The sequence below is a fragment of the Chiloscyllium plagiosum genome, unplaced genomic scaffold (assembly GCF_037043375.1).
Source record: "Chiloscyllium plagiosum isolate Xiang-an unplaced genomic scaffold, Cpla_swu_hap1 HiC_scaffold_1, whole genome shotgun sequence".
NCBI lineage: Eukaryota > Metazoa > Chordata > Chondrichthyes > Orectolobiformes > Hemiscylliidae > Chiloscyllium > Chiloscyllium plagiosum.
In genome coordinates this window covers 145807169-145820508 of record NW_028270139.1, presented here as the reverse complement: position 1 = coordinate 145820508, position 13340 = coordinate 145807169, and positions in this window count along the sequence as shown.

The following is a 13340-nucleotide window of genomic DNA, read 5'->3' as shown; positions in this document are numbered from 1 at the left end:
AAGAAAACTCATTATTAACTCTTGGCCAACTTCTAAATGCACTAATCAATTCATCCCAGGGGGATTTTTGACACAGGGAAATTTGAATTTGTTTACTTTTGAAAATTTTAGGAGCTATTAAAATATATTTGTAAGAGGGTAATAAAGGAATGTTTGTTTATTTTGATAGTTTGACATTCTGTTAACACACTTTTGGAATGAATATTCAAGTAAAATTAGTTTGTTTTGAATTAATTATGGGTTGTTGGTGTTATAGACCAGACCAGACCCCCTCAAAAATGTAGCCCGGACCCTAACTTTGCCAGTTGTTTTAAGCAGGTGTAATGTGGATATTCCAGGAGGGATGCAGCTGGCACAACCACTTAATTTTAAATAAAACGGAATTTATTTGCAAGATTGCTGAATTAAACACAAATAAAAGAGACCAGAATACAAACTAACAATCTATCCGAAAACCCAACTTAATGATGCTGTTTCAGATACTAACAACAATCCCATAAAAACCCCTTGACAAAAAAAGGGTCTGATAGGAGAGATGTCAGAGACGGGGAGGATCAGCATGGACCTACTTCTTTGGGTCCAGCAGCTTCACAATTGACTGCTTGTTAAAACCAAACCAAACTAGAGAAAAGCTGAGCTGGGAGAACTGGCCATTCTCCTTTCATTGTACAAATGTTTTTTTTTAAACTTGAAAGTATTCTCAAGCCATTAAACCCGGATATTTCAGAACTGCTGCTTTTATGACCTATCTGAAAAAAAAGCTAAGAGCCGTATAACCTTGTTAAAGGAGCAGCATCATCACATGAGGGCATCAATTATTTTTGAAGGGTCCATTCAAATCATGTTTATTCCTTTGAAGTTGTGTACTGTTCAGAGGACAGTGTTTTACAAGTAGGAAGTAAATAATATTTGTTCATTTAAGCAAATCTATTAGCTTCTCATGTTAGAATTTCGTTGTTAGAATAGGACATGTGAAGTCTGTTTACAGTGTATGCTGCTTAAGAGGGCAATATGGGAACATGGTTTTGAGAGGAGGAAAAGGGTAATGAGAAGGGAAGGGGACCAGACATTCAATCTTAGTGAACGGAGAAGGATTTGTAACTTGACCTCTTAGCATCAGCTTGCCACAATTTCCACTCTGGGCCAATGGCAGAAGTAGCAGGTCTGACTCCATGCTCATTTATACCTTTTGCTATAAAGTTTGTGCTAGCAAGAATTGCTGATCAGGAGGCAAGCTTACAACTTTAGAAAATTTCCTGACTCTCAATTCCCACCTCTGTCAAAGTAACACTTTCGTAGACACAGTAGAATCCAAGTTGTAAAATCAAGAGCTCCAAACTGAGTTGATGCCCTTAAGTAACAAGACAGTATGTGTCAAGACAATTTGAACCACTCAAAACAGCCCAATGCTAATCTGAGCCAAAACTTGGCTGTTATGTATCAGGATATGTAAATTCTGGAAAAACAAATGCAGGTCATGAGAGAAAAAAATTGCTGTCAGGAAGTCTGGATGTATCAGCAAATTACCTATATATTAAAAAGGTTAATTCATTACCATGACACTTACATCTACTTTTATCAGGGAGGGCGATATTGTATGCATGACTTCCCTTTAAGGAATCTGGGTAACACGTAAATCACCACAGCCCAACTTCTTTATTAGAGAGAGAGAGACAATTGATAGTGTATTTAACCTGAAGGCCATCACACAATAGGTAAGCAAGAGTTGAGATGATAGTACTCTGGTAGCAATTTCAGCTAGTGTAGGAACTGAACTTGTGTTGCTGATTTTACTTTACATAGCAAGTCAGCCATCCAAACCATACTATAGCTCTGCCGAGTAGCAAGTCTTGTTTTGTGTCTACAAGTTTCATGCACAGAAATTAATTGGTTTGCTTCATAACTATTAATGCATAGTGCTGCGTTGAATAAACTTATCACAGTATGAACCAATCCCTGAGAAGTGATTGATTATTTGATGATTGTCATTAACATGATAAAGCAGGATGGAATAATTGAGTCTGCATTTGATGTGTGTGTTGTTCTTTATGTAATGCTTTAACTTGCTTTTTTTTATCTTTAGTCCATTTACAAAAAAGTGACAACAATTTGGAAAACAGAGACTTTTGAGTTGAAACGAATCAGTTTCTCAGCATGATGCTCTTAGAAGTTGGCATATATCACTGGCTGGATGTTTATAATTGCTGTGTTGTGATCTAAATTTCTTAGGGGACTTTCAGAAAAATTAAGAAATCCTGGTATAGTATGCAGAAAATCTTCACAGTCCAGAACAGCAATGAGAATTTAAAGAGAGTAGAGCTAGAAAAGGTGTTAATATGAATTGAAAGAGGAAAAGTAGATGGGAAATTGCCAATGAAATCGTAAGGCAGGTGTCGAGAATGATTCCAGTCCTGAATTTGGGGTTGGGTGGGTGGGGAGAAGAGAGGAGGTTACTGATTTGAATTGAAGGAAAGTTCAGGAAAATGTTAAGTAGAATATTGAAAAGATGGTGAACACCAGCTTAAGCTGGAAAGACTTTTCTCTGGGTGTGTTTTGCTTGATGGACTACTGCCTCAGCGTCAAGTATAATCTCTGTCACCTGCAATCCATTCTTCTTGTCACCAGGTTTGAAGCAAAGCTGTAATGAAACCTACAAGAATGTGGTCCTAGTGAAAACTAAGCTCGATATTGGAACCTGGCTATTGACGGCAAGTCCAGTTTGAGAACTCCTTCCATCACATTGCTGATCATTTGGAGCAAGGTGATAGTTGGCTATGTTAGCATTAACTTGCTTTTGTGGGCAAGTATTTTTCCACATTTCCAATGTTATAGCTGTTCTGCCCCTGGATTGAAATAATCTACCTTCTCACTGATGATGATGGGGCTGCATCAAATATACTTCTCAAAGCTGTCCACGTGGTTTGTGGAAATCATAAACATTGTTACTCTGTGTGTAGTGGGACGCAGCAGAGCAAATGTGACACTCCGGCATTTTCATCCACGTTAGTCCCTCACTCTTTAAGACTATCATGACAATAGCAGTACTAATGGGAAAATACTGACATTTTTTTGTCACTTGCAGACACTGAACTAAAGTAAATTTTTCAAGTAACATGGAATTGGATTTGAATTGGTACCTGTCAGAGAAGGATAGTTAGACAACATCATAATATTTTGTTGAAGAGCAGAAGTAGATTTGAATAGATTGCTTGACGGGGTTGACAAAATATCTTCAATAACTTGTGATCATGTGACAGGGATACCTCAGCAGGCTGTTGACTAAATGGAGCTGCTAGATTCTCTGGAGGTTAGAACTCAACTTGTTTGGTTCTGTACTGCCACTGAATCATGCTACTGTTCTCCTTCCATCATGATCATTAAACTGCTCATCAAAAAACATCAACTGACTCATAACGTGATTGAAAGGGGAGGCATTGGCTTAGAGGTAGTGGGTGTAGCCAGAAGCCTGGGTAATGTTCTGGGGTCCTAGGCAGATTAGATTAGATTCCCTACAGTGTGGAAACACAGTGTGGAAAGTCCACACCAACCATCCAAAGAGTAGCCCACCCAGACCCATTTCCCTCTGACTAATGCACTGAACACTATGGACAATTTAGCATGGCCAATTCACATGACCTGCACATCTTTAGACTGTGGGAGGAAACCAGAGCACCCGGAAAAAACCCACACAGACACGGGGAGAATGTGTAAACTCCGCACAGACAGCCGCCTGAGGTTGGAATCAAACCTGGGGGTTCCTGGCACAGTGGGGTAGCAGTGCTAACCACCGAGTCACCGTGTCACCCATAAGGTCCTAGCTTCCTGCTGTGGCAGATTGTGTTATTAAAATTCAACTTCTAGAATTTGGAATCTAACGATGACCTTGAAACTATTGTCAGCGAGGTGGCGAGGGGTAGTGGGGGAGGGGAGCCTACTTGGTTCACTAATGTCCGTTTAGCAAATCTGCCATCTTTATCAGGTCTAGCCTACATGTGATTGCTCACAGCAATGTGGTTGACTCTTAACTGCCCTCTGAATGGTCAATAAATGCTGAACTAGCCAATGATGTCCACATCTTGTGAAAGAATAAAGAAAATTGCTCATGCTGCTGCTCATTTAACTACTCCGCAATGATCTGGTCAATGCACCAAATTCCATCCCATATGGAGCAACTCTCCTGAGTAAGATCTATTGGCAAATATCCTTCAGATCAGGGAACGGGAAAACGCAGTAAATTACCAAGATAGGGGTGGTCCTCACTAAACCAAATCACAATGAGCTTGGGCTTGTATGCAGCAAATCTTGATGGCAAAGACCTTAGTACAAATCCCTTATGAACTTGTGGAGACATACAAACAATGCAGCATTTTATTGAGGAGTGGACCCTCTAAAGCTAAGTGGTAGATTGATCGTTGTAAACCCAACAAATGGAGAGGTGATCGCTTGGCTTTAGGAATTTATGTTTCTCAAATAAAATAAATGATCAAATAAAATTCCTATCAATGTACTGTAAATGGTTTGCATTGCATTGGAAGGTACAAAGGATAGATTTTCTTTTAATCATTGATGTCCTGTATAATTCTACTTTCTTCCTTGTCAAATCATCCTCAATATCTTTTCATCTATCATAAGGTTAAATGTGGGAAAGATTGTGATGCTTACAGATTGTTTAGCTCCAATCATAGTTCCTCAGATAAAGAAGTTAATTATATTCACACAGAGTAAGACCTGGACAATAACCAGCTAGCGCTGAAAAAACATTTGTACTGTACAGGTGTCAGGTTATAACCACCTCCAAAAGCAAAGAATCCAACCATCTTCGACTTGATGTTCAAAGGCACTGCCATCATTGAATTCCATGCAATTAGCATCTTGGAAGTTATCATCCATCAACCACTCAATTGGCCGAGCCATCATAGTGGAAACAGTAATGCAGAGACTTGAACAAGGTGCCCTCGCATCTATCCAACCTAAACTTTGGGTCCACTACATAGATGACACCTTTGTCAACACAAAATGGAACAAATTAGATAAAACATCAACAATATCGTGACAGGCATAAAATTTGCTCCTTATAGGTCAAAATCTTGGATCTTCCCACATGACAGCACAGTTGGTATACAGTATCTAAATCAGATGGATTACACGAGTTCAAAAAAACTATCTCATCAACTAATAGCAGTCAGGAATAGGTAATTAATATAGACAGTGCCCTCTTTCAGTGAATGAATTTTTTAAAATTCTCAGGCCTGCCCAACTTCCATCAGGCAAAGACCTAACAATAATATGTGCAAGTTTGTTCCAAAATGTTTTTCCCACATAATTTTTAGACACTGCAACTTTAAATGACTCATGTCAGAAATGATTATTTTGGCAGATTAAACATCTTTCCATATAAATTCTCATGTGAAGAAGGGTAAATTGGCTTTTAGGTGGTCTGTGACATTTTATTAGACAATATCCATTTTGTTGATGGCAGAGTTGCAGGAAAATAGGTCACAGTGAAATTGTGATAACCAGAGGCAATGGAAAATGCAGACAAGGGACCTGTTCTCTTAACCCTTTTGACGATCTACCAGGTTCATGTTTTTGGCTTGCAGACTTGTGCATATATGTTCACATTTGGACTTTTTCTTTAAATTTTTAGGTCAAGCATGTTGTTTGAATTTCAGGTTTGATTGAAGAGAAAGAGTGAGCGGGCCAAAATTGGCTCTGTAGTACTTCACAATCACCAATATGCTTGAGTTGTAGGGCATACATGTCTGAGTCATAAAATAGTAATTTACTTGTGAAGCCCAATTTGAGCAACTGTCCAGACTGATACCGCAATGTAATGCAGAGGGAATCCTGCACTTTTATAAATGCATTGGAAGAGATGTTAAAACAAAGCTCCAAATCGAAAGCTCATAAATACTGTAATGCAGCATTTATTCTAAAGAAGAGATAGAAATATCTCAGTGACCCTGCCAAAAATTTAAACCTTGCCTTCACCAAACGCAGATGTACTGTGATTCATTCATTTTCCAAATGTGCAACCTCACAATGTTTTAGATTTCTGCTGGATTTAATGAAAATCAAACAGTGACTTCACTTCAATGCAGTTCACCTCATATTTCTCTGAATTGAACTCCATCTGCTACTTCTCAGCCCATTGGCCCATCTGGTCAAGATCCTGTTGTAATCCAAGGTAACCCTTTTCGCTGTCCACGACACCTCCAATTTTGGTGTCATCTGCAAACTTACTAACTGTACCCCTTATGCTCGCATCCAAATCATTTATGTAAATGACAAAAAGTAGAGGACCCAGCACCAATCCTTGTGGCACTCCACTGGTCACAGGCCTCCAGTCTGAAAAACAACCCTCCACCATTACCCTCTGTCTTCTATATTTGAGCCAGTTCTGTATCCAAATGGCTAGTTCTCCCTGTATTCTGTGAGATAACCAATCTCCCATGGGGAACCTTGTCAAATGCCTTACTGAAGTCCATATAGATCACACCTACTGCTCTGCCCTCATCAATCCCTTTTGTTACTTCTTCAAAAAACTCAATCAAGTTTGTGAGACATGATTTCCCACGCACAAAGCCATGTTGACTATCCCTAATCAGTCCTTGCCTTTCCAAATAAATGTACATCCTGTCCCTCAGGACTCCCTCCAACAACTTGCCCACCATTGACATCAGGCTCATCGGTCTATAGTTCCCTGGCTTGTCTTTACCGCCCTTCTTAAACAGTGGCACCACATTTGCCAACCTCCAGTCTTCCGGCACCTCACCTGTGACTATCGATGATACAAATATCTTAGCAAGAGGTCTACCAATCACTTCTTTAGCTTTGCACAGAGTTCTAGGGTACACCTGATCAGGTCCTGGGGATTTACCCACCTTTATGCGTTTCAAGACATCCAGCACTTCCTCGTCTGTAATCTGGACATTTTGCAAGGTGTCACCATCTATTTCCCTGCAGTCTATCTCTTCCATATCTTTTTCCACAGTAAATACTAATGCAAAATACTCGTTTAGTATCTCCCCCATTTTCTGTGGCTCCACACAAAGGCCGCCTTGCTGGTCTTTGAGGGGCCCTATTCTCTACCTAGTTACCCTTTTGTCCCTAATGTATTTGTAAAAAACCTTTGGATTCTCCTTAATTCTATTTGCCAAGGCTATCTCATGTCCCCTTTTTGCCCTCTCTGATTTCCCTCTTAAGTAAACTCCTACTACCTTTATACTCTTCTAAGGATTCACTCAATCTATCCTGTCTATACCTTACATGTGCCTCCTTCATTTTCTTAACCAAACCCTCAATTTCTTTAGTCATCCAGCATTCCCTATACCTACCAACCTTTCCTTTCACCCTAACAGGAATATACTGTCTCTGGATTCTTGTTATCTCATTTCTGAAGGCTTCCCATTTTCCTGCCGACCCTTTACCTGCGAACATCTGCCCCCAATCAGCTTACGAAAGTTCTTGCCGAATACCATCAAAATTGACCTTTCTCCAATTTAGAACGTCAGCTTTTGGATCTGGTCTATCCTTTTCCATCACTATTTTAAATCTAATAGAGTTATGTTTGCTGGCCCCAAAGTCCTCTCCCACTGACACCTCAGTCATCTGCCCTGCCTTATTTCCCAAGAGTAGGTCAAGTTTTGCACCTTCTCTAGTAGGTACATCCACATACTGAATCAGAAAATTGTCTTGTACACACTTAACAAATTCCTCTCCATCTAAACCCTTAACACTATGGCAGTCCCAGTCTATGTTTGGAAAGTTAAAATCCCCTACCATAACCACCCTATTATTCTTACAGATAGCTGAGATCTCCTTACAAGTTTGTTTCTCAATTTCCCTTTGACTATTAGGAGGTCTATAATACAGCCCCAATAAGGTGATCAACCCTTTCTTATTTCTCAGTTCCACCCAAATAACGTCCCTGGATATATTTCCAGGAATATCCACCCTCAGCAGAGCTGTAATGCTATTCCTTATCAAAAATGCCACTCCCCCTCCTCTCTTGCCTCGCTTTCTACCCTTCCTGTGGCATTTGTATCCTGGAACATTAAGCTGCCAGTCCTGCCCAACCCTGAGCCATGTTTCTGTATTTGCTGTGATATCCCAGTCCCGTGTTCCTAACCATGTCCTGAGTCCATCTGCCTTCCCTGTTAGGCCCCTTGCATTGAAATAAATGCAGTTTAATTTATTAGTCCTACCTTGTCCCTGCCTGCCCTGACTGTTTGACTCACTTCTGTTCTCAACTGTACCAGTCTCAGATTGATCTCTTTCCTCACTATCTCCCTGGGTCCCACCCCCCCCATCTTACTGGTTTAAATCCTCCTGAGCAAATTTCCCTGCCAGTATATTAGTCCCCTTCCAATTTAGGTGCAATCCGTCCTTTTTGTATAGGTCACTTCTACCGCAAAAGAGATTCCAATGATCCAAAAATGTGAATCCTTCTCCCATATACCAGCTCCTCAGCCATGCATTCATGTGCTCTATCCTCCTATTCCTGCCCTCACTAGCTCGTATTACCAGGAGTAATCCAGATATTATTACTCTCGAGGGCCTCCTTTTTAAATTCCTGCCTAACTCTCTGTAATCTCCTTTCAGAATCTCAACCTTTTCCCTTCCTATGTCGTTGGTTACAATGTGGACAATGACCTCTTGCTGGCCCCTCTCCCCTGTGAGAACATTCTGCACCCTCTCTGAGACATCCTTGATCCTGGCACCAGGGAAGCAACACACCATTCTGATTTTTCGCTGCTGGCCACAGAAATGTCTTGATGTCTTGAAGATGTAAAACAAACGCCCTGAATGAATTTTTTTTCCAGTTGCTCAAATCATTGTGAAAATAACCTTCTGGTCTTTCACCATCCTGGAGATTAAAATTGATCAGAACTGAACTAGACTAACTGTGCAGTTACATGGTGAGTAAAATATTGCGTGACTCTCTAAAACTGGTCTCTCATCTACATGGCATCAGTCAGGAGTGTGATTGAATACTCTCCATTTTCTGATTGAGTTCCACCAACAGGCAAGAAGCTCAACTCTACCCAGGACAAAAGAAGCCTTCTTCATGACATCCCATTACCCACAATAAATCTTCACTCCACCCAACACCAAAGTGCGTGTCATCTATAAGATCCATCATAGCAACATCTGAAGCCTCATTCAATACTGCCATCCAAACCCGGAACCTCTTCCATCTGGAACAAGGCTGGCTTGGAATTACTTAGCTATTCTTTTCCTTCCATTGGGTCAAGAACTCAAACTTTCCTACTTGACAGAATTGTGAGTTTCCTGACACCACATGAACTGCTACACTTCAGGAAAGCAGCTTACCATCATGTTCTCAATAGCAATTAGGAATAAATATTAGATGCTGGTCTTGCCAGCACACTCAACATCCCTTGAGCAAATAACAAACAAACCTTGAATTTAATGATTAATAATGATGAAACTAAAAATTATTTGCTCTGTAAGCTTTAAATAAAGTGGAAAAGCAATTTGTTTGTTACGAAATGAGTCCAGAGGAACTTAATGAAATTCTATAGTTCTCTGGTTCCTTATATCAATAGTTAGGTGGCAATTGTAAATCAATGCAATTAGAAATTGTAGCACGCATGAGAATAGTTGAAATGATGATCATATTTATTGTATTAAAAATTTCTAGTACTTGTGCCAAACTGAAGGGTTTTGTTCACCCTTATTTATGGAGTATGTTTCTGTAAATCAGTGCAATAACAAATTGTAACACATATGAGAATAATTGAAATAATGATCTTATGTATTGTATTACAAATTGCTAGTACTTGAGCCAAACCAAAAGTTTTTTTTTTCCTCTCACCTTTATTTATGGAGTATGTTTCTGCAAAGCCAAGAAAGTAACTGTGAGATTTCAGCTTTGCTATTTATTGGGGCACTGCTTTGGATCAACTTAGGCAATGCAAAATGTGCAATTTTAAAGTTTGTTCTTAACAGGACACTAAGATTTTTGGTTACTATCAAAATTGGGCTTTTTCATGTCACAACAACAATATTCGCTCTGAATTTCACAAGCTCCCCTGATCTACTGCTGAACCTTCCTTGTTGAAAATAGCTGCTTGTGCTGTTGCTCTCCAAACACAGATATGTTGGTTCAAAATGCAGTTGAGCTTTCATGGTGGCTGTTTAAATCTTAGGAGCTTGAAAAGGCTACTTAGAGATCCACTACAAGCTTTAAGGCATAAACAAGAAATTGATTTACTTTCAACACAATCAACACCGTGTCTGTGATATTTAGGATTGCCAGACTTCCGAACTGGCCATCCTGAAAGGCATCATTGGAGGTTGTGACCAAAAACACCAAGCTTTTGTTTGTAAGAAAAGTACACCTCCCAGTTCGATATTGAAGTCACAGGCTACTGCTAGACATCATTCACTCCCACTACCCACATGGCATCGCAACCACTTTATCCTAGTTAGCCAATTGCATTGGATCTCATCAGTGAACTCACACTGGGAGTACCACTCATTACTTCAGACATAACTTAATGAAGCTAGTCATGTAGTTTTTAGTAGTCCTGGCTCATGTGGAAGGTATTTGATATTTATTTGGATAACCATTGCTGATCCCTATGGTACTTGCCATCTCTGCCAGACTGTGACACTGGGTGAGGGATGATTGAGGTAGCCTGCTGCCACCAACTCTCCTCTGTCTTTGCTTTAATCTGGACCTAGGCAAAAGTGAGGACTGCAGATGCTGAAAATCAGAGTCTAGGTTAGAGTGGTGCTCGTAAAGCACAGCCAGTCAGACAGCATCCGAGGAGCAGGAAAATCAATGTTTTGGGCTTTATTCTGGACCTACCTGGCGAATCATGATAGAGGATAAAGTAGAGTAGAGTATCTACAAAAGACAACTAGAATGTTTATTGCACGATAGTAAATAAGAATAATTACACTTGGTTAGGTATAATACGAGGACTTCAGGGAGCTGGGGCAGATACTTCTGCTTCCTCTGAAAGGTACAACAGTACTCAATGGGCTGAATCATCTATTTTTATGAATAATTCTGAGTTACATCGAATTTTCTGGAGGAATTTCTGCTGCAAGACCTAATGAATTTTCTCACCACAGCTTATCAAACTCATCCTTGTTTTACACCTGATTCTGGCTCCATCTTACCAACGTGACATTCTTAGAATTACTTGCTAGTCAGAGGCTCTCCCTGAATTCAGCTGTATCCCTTGTGCCTGTGCCTTCTTTAGATGATTGTTGTATGATCAGACAACCACGTGCATTCCAAAGTTGCCTTGTACCATTCCCAACATTTACCCTAGACATGACGGAAATGGGAGTCCCATTGTGTGGATAGTTTCCTGGTGTTCTTGTAGGAGTGGTTCAGAGATAGGACTTCCTCTTCACCCAGGAATGGTAGTGGAGGTCACGAGGGCAGAACATATCAGACTGGATTGTGGTTCCCATTCAGGTTAATCCAGTCTCAGCCGTCTGGAGAAATGCCACGCAAAGTCAATATCCTTCCCCATTCCACTAGCATAAGTGTTACCATCTCATATTTAATTCATCTGTTAGCCTATCCCCACTTTCCACCAAATCCCATGCTCTATGACTTTCACAACTGCCTGCAACATTTTCCGTCTCTCACTGTCACCCACCCCAAACCGATACCATTAACCCTGCAGACCATCTATTACCTACTCACTTACTTGGGACATCGTGCCTGCACCAGAAATGACAGTGGTGTTACCCCCTCTTGTCTTCCAGCTCCTTGGATACTGCCTGACCTGCTGTGCTTTTCCAGCACCACTCTAATCTAAACTCTGGTTTCCAGCATCTGCAGTCCTCACTTCTGCCTCGTCCCTTAATACCTGCCAATATGACTCTTCTTTGGAGTTGACAATGATGAAACCTACCTCAAGTTTAAGGGTATGATCTCAGCTGTTTGTGTTGTCCTGTCCTGCCTGGCCACCTAATGGTTGCCTGGCTGAGTTCTTTCTGCTGGGTTTGATTTAGCCAGAATTGAAGCATGTTCGGCTTTTCTGATGTTCTTTTAAAATGGATTAAATGTGCAAGATTTAAGCAGCAATTATTGTTGAAATAGAGTTGTAAATTGCCCAGGTTGATACAATCAAAAGTTTCAAGAAGAACCATTAAATTCAAAGCAAAGGTGAATGTAATGTTTAGATATAAAGACAGAAGAAGGAAACATGTAGGAATAAGCTTGATACTACAAAGTATCTATCATATGTAAATGTTTATTTTTTAAGAAGTTTGAGTTTAAATTAACCACATACTACTTTAAGAATAATGTGTAGTGTGCAGTTGTTATACAGGAACATAGGAACAATTGAAGAATATTTGAACAGCTTGAATTTGTTCTGCTTTTCAATTAGATGATAATGGATCTGTACCTAAACTCAATTTGCCTGCTTTTTCTCACTTGATTCCTTATGTAACAAAAATCTGATCCTTGCAGCCAATTGCTCAGCGTTTGAGAGTTTAATCCCAGGAAGGCAAATTTTAGATCAAATTCAATTAAATCAAACCATTTGAGTTTTGGCACAGGAATAAGATGATCATGAAAACTAGTGAACTGTTGTAAAAATTTGCAGTTATGTAGCACTTTTCATGATCATAGTATATCCCAAAGCCTTTACACCCAATGGAGTACTTTTAAAGTAGAGTTGCTGTTGGCAACTTATTCACACATAGCACGCTCCCACAATCTGGAATGTGAGCGTTTTTTGTGATGATGATCAAGGGAGCAGTGTTGGCTAGGATACCATTGATACTTGCTTTTCAAAAATAATGCCATAAGATCTTATATGTCCAGTGGACAGGCAGGAGGTGTTATCTAACGGACAACACAGCTTTGCGTTTTTGCACATTTAGGTTATCGATGAGGGTAGAGCTGTGGTTGCTCGCTACATGGATTTTAGTAAGGCTTTAGACAAGGTCCGTCATGGAAGGCTCATACAGAAGATTAAGATGCATGGGATCCACAGTGATTTGGCCACATGGATTCAGAATTGACTTGCCCATTGAAGGCAGAGGATAGTGGTGGAAGGGGGCTTTTCTGGCTGGAGGTCTTTGACTAGTGATATTCCGCAGGGATCAGTACTGGGACCTCTGCTGTTTGTGATATCTAGAAATGACTTGATGAAAAAGTAGATGGGTGGATTCGTAAGGTTGCAGATGATACAAAGATTGGGGGAGCTGTGGATATTGTAGAAGATTGTCAAAGAATACAGCTGGAGAGAGATCAGTTGCAGACATGGGCAGAGAAATTGCAGATGGAGTTTCATCCAGGTAAGTGCAAGGTGCTGACTTTGGGAGATCCAATGTTA